This window comes from Styela clava, chromosome 12, assembly GCF_964204865.1.
Source record: "Styela clava chromosome 12, kaStyClav1.hap1.2, whole genome shotgun sequence".
NCBI classification, from domain to species: domain Eukaryota; kingdom Metazoa; phylum Chordata; class Ascidiacea; order Stolidobranchia; family Styelidae; genus Styela; species Styela clava.
Window position 1 is genome coordinate 16,972,501 of NC_135261.1, and position 7,500 is coordinate 16,980,000.

The following is a 7,500-nucleotide window of genomic DNA, read 5'->3' on the forward strand; positions in this document are numbered from 1 at the left end:
TCTCGGTGGCTGGCGGGCGAGAGAGTGCTGCGTCGCCGGCATCGGCGTCGAAAGAAGCCGAGCCGAAAAAAGTTAAAGTGCAAACGTGCAAGCATACTCACCTAACCCTAGGTAAGGCATGTTAGAGCGAAAGACAGTAAACTCGAATGAGCCAAGAAAGAGCGGCGTGCGGGGCCGGTCGGAGCGCACACATCTCTCGGTGGCTGGCGGGCGAGAGAGTGCTGCGTCGCCGGCATCGGCGTCGAAAGAAGCCGAGCCGAAAAAAGTTAAAGTACAAACGTGCAAGCATACTAACCTAACCCTAGGTAAGGCATGTTAGAGCGAAAGACAGTAAACTCGTATGAGCCAAGAAAGAGCGGCGTGCGGGGCCGGTCGGAGCGCACACATCTCTCGGTGGCTGGCGGGCGAGAGAGTGCTGCGTCGCCGGCATCGGCGTCGAAAGAAGCCGAGCCGAAAAAAGGTAAAGTACAAACGTGCAAGCATACTAACCTAACCCTAGGTAAGGCATGTTAGAGCGAAAGACAGTAAACTCGAATGAGCCAAGAAAGAAGCCGAGCCGAAAAAAGTTGAAGTACAAACGTGCAAGCATACTAACCTAACCCTAGGTAAGGCATGTTAGAGCGAAAGACAGTAAACTCGAATGAGCCAAGAAAGAGCGGCGTGCGGGGCCGGTCGGAGCGCACACATCTCTCGGTGGCTGGCGGGCGAGAGAGTGCTGCGTCGCCGGCATCGGCGTCGAAAGAAGCCGAGCCGAAAAAAGTTAAAGTTCAAACGTGCAAGCATACTAACCTAACCCTAGGTAAGGCATGTTAGAGCGAAAGACAGTAAACTCGAATGAGCCAAGAAAGAGCGGCGTGCGGGGCCGGTCGGAGCGCACACATCTCTCGGTGGCTGGCGGGCGAGAGAGTGCTGCGTCGCCGGCATCGGCGTCGAAAGAATCCGAGCCGAAAAAAGTTAAAGTACAAACGTGCAAGCATACTAACCTAACCCTAGGTAAGGCATGTTAGAGCGAAAGACAGTAAACTCGAATGAGCCAAGAAAGAAGCCGAGCCGAAAAAAGTTAAAGTACAAACGTGCAAGCATACTAACCTAACCCTAGGTGAGGCATGTTAGAGCGAAAGACAGTAAACTCGAATGAGCCAAGAAAGAGCGGCGTGCGGGGCCGGTCGGAGCGCACACATCTCTCGGTGGCTGGCGGGCGAGAGAGTGCTGCGTCGCCGGCATCGGCGTCGAAAGAAGCCGAGCCGAAAAGAGTACAAACGTGCAAGCATACTAACCTAACCCTAGGTAAGGCATGTTAGAGCGAAAGACAGTAAACTCGAATGAGCCAAGAAAGAGCGGCGTGCGGGGCCGGTCGGAGCGCACACATCTCTCGGTGGCTGGCGGGCGAGAGAGTGCTGCGTCGCCGGCATCGGCGTCGAAAGAAGCCGAGCCGAAAAGAGTACAAACGTGCAAGCATACTAACCTAACCCTAGGTAAGGCATGTTAGAGCGAAAGACAGTAAACTCGAATGAGCCAAGAAAGAGCGGCGTGCGGGGCCGGTCGGAGCGCACACATCTCTCGGTGGCTGGCGGGCGAGAGAGTGCTGCGTCGCCGCATCGGCGTCGAAAGAAGCCGAGCCGAAAAAAGTTATAGTACAAACGTGCAAGCATACTAACCTAACCCTAGGTAAGGCATGTTAGAGCGAAAGACAGTAAACTCGAATGAGCCAAGAAAGAGCGGCTTGCGGGGCCGGTCGGAGCGCACACATCTCTCGGTGGCTGGCGGGCGAGAGAGTGCTGCGTCGCCGGCATCGGCGTCGAAAGAAGCCGAGCCGAAAAAAGTTAAAGTGCAAACGTGCAAGCATACTAACCTAACCCTAGGTAAGGCATGTTAGAGCGAAAGACAGTAAACTCGAATGAGCCAAGAAAGAGCGGCGTGCGGGGCCGGTCGGAGCGCACACATCTCTCGGTGGCTGGCGGGCGAGAGAGTGCTGCGTCGCCGGCATCGGCGTCGAAAGAAGCCGAGCCGAAAAAAGTTAAAGTACAAACGTGCAAGCATACTAACCTAACCCTAGGTAAGGCATGTTAGAGCGAAAGACAGTAAACTCGTATGAGCCAAGAAAGAGCGGCGTGCGGGGCCGGTCGGAGCGCACACATCTCTCGGTGGCTGGCGGGCGAGAGAGTGCTGCGTCGCCGGCATCGGCGTCGAAAGAAGCCGAGCCGAAAAAAGGTAAAGTACAAACGTGCAAGCATACTAACCTAACCCTAGGTAAGGCATGTTAGAGCGAAAGACAGTAAACTCGAATGAGCCAAGAAAGAAGCCGAGCCGAAAAAAGTTAAAGTACAAACGTGCAAGCATACTAACCTAACCCTAGGTGAGGCATGTTAGAGCGAAAGACAGTAAACTCGAATGAGCCAAGAAAGAGCGGCGTGCGGGGCCGGTCGGAGCGCACACATCTCTCGGTGGCTGGCGGGCGAGAGAGTGCTGCGTCGCCGGCATCGGCGTCGAAAGAAGCCGAGCCGAAAAGAGTACAAACGTGCAAGCATACTAACCTAACCCTAGGTAAGGCATGTTAGAGCGAAAGACAGTAAACTCGAATGAGCCAAGAAAGAGCGGCGTGCGGGGCCGGTCGGAGCGCACACATCTCTCGGTGGCTGGCGGGCGAGAGAGTGCTGCGTCGCCGGCATCGGCGTCGAAAGAAGCCGAGCCGAAAAAAGTTAAAGTACAAACGTGCAAGCATACTAACCTAACCCTAGGTAAGGCATGTTAGAGCGAAAGACAGTAAACTCGAATGAGCCAAGAAAGAGCGGCGTGCGGGGCCGGTCGAAGCGCACACATCTCTCGGTGGCTGGCGGGCGAGAGAGTGCTGCGTCGCCGGCATCGGCGTCGAAAGAAGCCGAGCCGAAAAAAGTTAAAGTGCAAACGTGCAAGCATACTCACCTAACCCTAGGTAAGGCATGTTAGAGCGAAAGACAGTAAACTCGAATGAGCCAAGAAAGAGCGGCGTGCGGGGCCGGTCGGAGCGCACACATCTCTCGGTGGCTGGCGGGCGAGAGAGTGCTGCGTCGCCGGCATCGGCGTCGAAAGAAGCCGAGCCGAAAAAAGTTAAAGTACAAACGTGCAAGCATACTAACCTAACCCTAGGTAAGGCATGTTAGAGCGAAAGACAGTAAACTCGTATGAGCCAAGAAAGAGCGGCGTGCGGGGCCGGTCGGAGCGCACACATCTCTCGGTGGCTGGCGGGCGAGAGAGTGCTGCGTCGCCGGCATCGGCGTCGAAAGAAGCCGAGCCGAAAAAAGGTAAAGTACAAACGTGCAAGCATACTAACCTAACCCTAGGTAAGGCATGTTAGAGCGAAAGACAGTAAACTCGAATGAGCCAAGAAAGAAGCCGAGCCGAAAAAAGTTGAAGTACAAACGTGCAAGCATACTAACCTAACCCTAGGTAAGGCATGTTAGAGCGAAAGACAGTAAACTCGAATGAGCCAAGAAAGAGCGGCGTGCGGGGCCGGTCGGAGCGCACACATCTCTCGGTGGCTGGCGGGCGAGAGAGTGCTGCGTCGCCGGCATCGGCGTCGAAAGAAGCCGAGCCGAAAAAAGTTAAAGTTCAAACGTGCAAGCATACTAACCTAACCCTAGGTAAGGCATGTTAGAGCGAAAGACAGTAAACTCGAATGAGCCAAGAAAGAGCGGCGTGCGGGGCCGGTCGGAGCGCACACATCTCTCGGTGGCTGGCGGGCGAGAGAGTGCTGCGTCGCCGGCATCGGCGTCGAAAGAATCCGAGCCGAAAAAAGTTAAAGTACAAACGTGCAAGCATACTAACCTAACCCTAGGTAAGGCATGTTAGAGCGAAAGACAGTAAACTCGAATGAGCCAAGAAAGAAGCCGAGCCGAAAAAAGTTAAAGTACAAACGTGCAAGCATACTAACCTAACCCTAGGTGAGGCATGTTAGAGCGAAAGACAGTAAACTCGAATGAGCCAAGAAAGAGCGGCGTGCGGGGCCGGTCGGAGCGCACACATCTCTCGGTGGCTGGCGGGCGAGAGAGTGCTGCGTCGCCGGCATCGGCGTCGAAAGAAGCCGAGCCGAAAAGAGTACAAACGTGCAAGCATACTAACCTAACCCTAGGTAAGGCATGTTAGAGCGAAAGACAGTAAACTCGAATGAGCCAAGAAAGAGCGGCGTGCGGGGCCGGTCGGAGCGCACACATCTCTCGGTGGCTGGCGGGCGAGAGAGTGCTGCGTCGCCGGCATCGGCGTCGAAAGAAGCCGAGCCGAAAAAAGTTAAAGTACAAACGTGCAAGCATACTAACCTAACCCTAGGTAAGGCATGTTAGAGCGAAAGACAGTAAACTCGAATGAGCCAAGAAAGAGCGGCGTGCGGGGCCGGTCGGAGCGCACACATCTCTCGGTGGCTGGCGGGCGAGAGAGTGCTGCGTCGCCGGCATCGGCGTCGAAAGAAGCCGAGCCGAAAAGAGTACAAACGTGCAAGCATACTAACCTAACCCTAGGTAAGGCATGTTAGAGCGAAAGACAGTAAACTCGAATGAGCCAAGAAAGAGCGGCGTGCGGGGCCGGTCGGAGCGCACACATCTCTCGGTGGCTGGCGGGCGAGAGAGTGCTGCGTCGCCGGCATCGGCGTCGAAAGAAGCCGAGCCGAAAAAAGTTAAAGTACAAACGTGCAAGCATACTAACCTAACCCTAGGTAAGGCATGTTAGAGCGAAAGACAGTAAACTCGAATGAGCCAAGAAAGAGCGGCGTGCGGGGCCGGTCGAAGCGCACACATCTCTCGGTGGCTGGCGGGCGAGAGAGTGCTGCGTCGCCGGCATCGGCGTCGAAAGAAGCCGAGCCGAAAAAAGTTAAAGTGCAAACGTGCAAGCATACTCACCTAACCCTAGGTAAGGCATGTTAGAGCGAAAGACAGTAAACTCGAATGAGCCAAGAAAGAGCGGCGTGCGGGGCCGGTCGGAGCGCACACATCTCTCGGTGGCTGGCGGGCGAGAGAGTGCTGCGTCGCCGGCATCGGCGTCGAAAGAAGCCGAGCCGAAAAAAGTTAAAGTACAAACGTGCAAGCATACTAACCTAACCCTAGGTAAGGCATGTTAGAGCGAAAGACAGTAAACTCGTATGAGCCAAGAAAGAGCGGCGTGCGGGGCCGGTCGGAGCGCACACATCTCTCGGTGGCTGGCGGGCGAGAGAGTGCTGCGTCGCCGGCATCGGCGTCGAAAGAAGCCGAGCCGAAAAAAGGTAAAGTACAAACGTGCAAGCATACTAACCTAACCCTAGGTAAGGCATGTTAGAGCGAAAGACAGTAAACTCGAATGAGCCAAGAAAGAAGCCGAGCCGAAAAAAGTTGAAGTACAAACGTGCAAGCATACTAACCTAACCCTAGGTAAGGCATGTTGGAGCGAAAGACAGTAAACTCGAATGAGCCAAGAAAGAGCGGCGTGCGGGGCCGGTCGGAGCGCACACATCTCTCGGTGGCTGGCGGGCGAGAGAGTGCTGCGTCGCCGGCATCGGCGTCGAAAGAAGCCGAGCCGAAAAAAGTTAAAGTACAAACGTGCAAGCATACTAACCTAACCCTAGGTAAGGCATGTTAGAGCGAAAGACAGTAAACTCGAATGAGCCAAGAAAGAGCGGCGTGCGGGGCCGGTCGGAGCGCACACATCTCTCGGTGGCTGGCGGGCGAGAGAGTGCTGCGTCGCCGGCATCGGCGTCGAAAGAAGCCGAGCCGAAAAAAGTTAAAGTACAAACGTGCAAGCATACTAACCTAACCCTAGGTAAGGCATGTTAGAGCGAAAGACAGTAAACTCGAATGAGCCAAGAAAGAGCGGCGTGCGGGGCCGGTCGAAGCGCACACATCTCTCGGTGGCTGGCGGGCGAGAGAGTGCTGCGTCGCCGGCATCGGCGTCGAAAGAAGCCGAGCCGAAAAAAGTTAATGTGCAAACGTGCAAGCATACTCACCTAACCCTAGGTAAGGCATGTTAGAGCGAAAGACAGTAAACTCGAATGAGCCAAGAAAGAGCGGCGTGCGGGGCCGGTCGGAGCGCACACATCTCTCGGTGGCTGGCGGGCGAGAGAGTGCTGCGTCGCCGGCATCGGCGTCGAAAGAAGCCGAGCCGAAAAAAGTTAAAGTACAAACGTGCAAGCATACTAACCTAACCCTAGGTAAGGCATGTTAGAGCGAAAGACAGTAAACTCGTATGAGCCAAGAAAGAGCGGCGTGCGGGGCCGGTCGGAGCGCACACATCTCTCAGTGGCTGGCGGGCGAGAGAGTGCTGCGTCGCCGGCATCGGCGTCGAAAGAAGCCGAGCCGAAAAAAGGTAAAGTACAAACGTGCAAGCATACTAACCTAACCCTAGGTAAGGCATGTTAGAGCGAAAGACAGTAAACTCGAATGAGCCAAGAAAGAAGCCGAGCCGAAAAAAGTTGAAGTACAAACGTGCAAGCATACTAACCTAACCCTAGGTAAGGCATGTTAGAGCGAAAGACAGTAAACTCGAATGAGCCAAGAAAGAGCGGCGTGCGGGGCCGGTCGGAGCGCACACATCTCTCGGTGGCTGGCGGGCGAGAGAGTGCTGCGTCGCCGGCATCGGCGTCGAAAGAAGCCGAGCCGAAAAAAGTTAAAGTACAAACGTGCAAGCATACTAACCTAACCCTAGGTAAGGCATGTTAGAGCGAAAGACAGTAAACTCGAATGAGCCAAGAAAGAGCGGCGTGCGGGGCCGGTCGGAGCGCACACATCTCTCGGTGGCTGGCGGGCGAGAGAGTGCTGCGTCGCCGGCATCGGCGTCGATAGAATCCGAGCCGAAAAAAGTTAAAGTACAAACGTGCAAGCATACTAACCTAACCCTAGGTAAGGCATGTTAGAGCGAAAGACAGTAAACTCGAATGAGCCAAGAAAGAAGCCGAGCCGAAAAAAGTTAAAGTACAAACGTGCAAGCATACTAACCTAACCCTAGGTAAGGCATGTTAGAGCGAAAGACAGTAAACTCGAATGAGCCAAGAAAGAGCGGCGTGCGGGGCCGGTCGGAGCGCACACATCTCTCGGTGGCTGGCGGGCGAGAGAGTGCTGCGTCGCCGGCATCGGCGTCGAAAGAAGCCGAGCCGAAAAAAGTTGAAGTACAAACGTGCAAGCATACTAACCTAACCCTAGGTAAGGCATGTTAGAGCGAAAGACAGTAAACTCGAATGAGCCAAGAAAGAGCGGCGTGCGGGGCCGGTCGGAGCGCACACATCTCTCGATGGCTGGCGGGCGAGAGAGTGCTGCGTCGCCGGCATCGGCGTCGAAAGAAGCCGAGCCGAAAAAAGTTAAAGTACAAACGTGCAAGCATACTAACCTAACCCTAGGTAAGGCATGTTAGAGCGAAAGACAGTAAACTCGAATGAGCCAAGAAAGAAGCCGAGCCGAAAAAAGTTAAAGTACAAACGTGCAAGCATACTAACCTAACCCTAGGTAAGGCATGTTAGAGCGAAAGACAGTAAACTCGAATGAGCCAAGAAAGAGCGGCGTGCGGGGC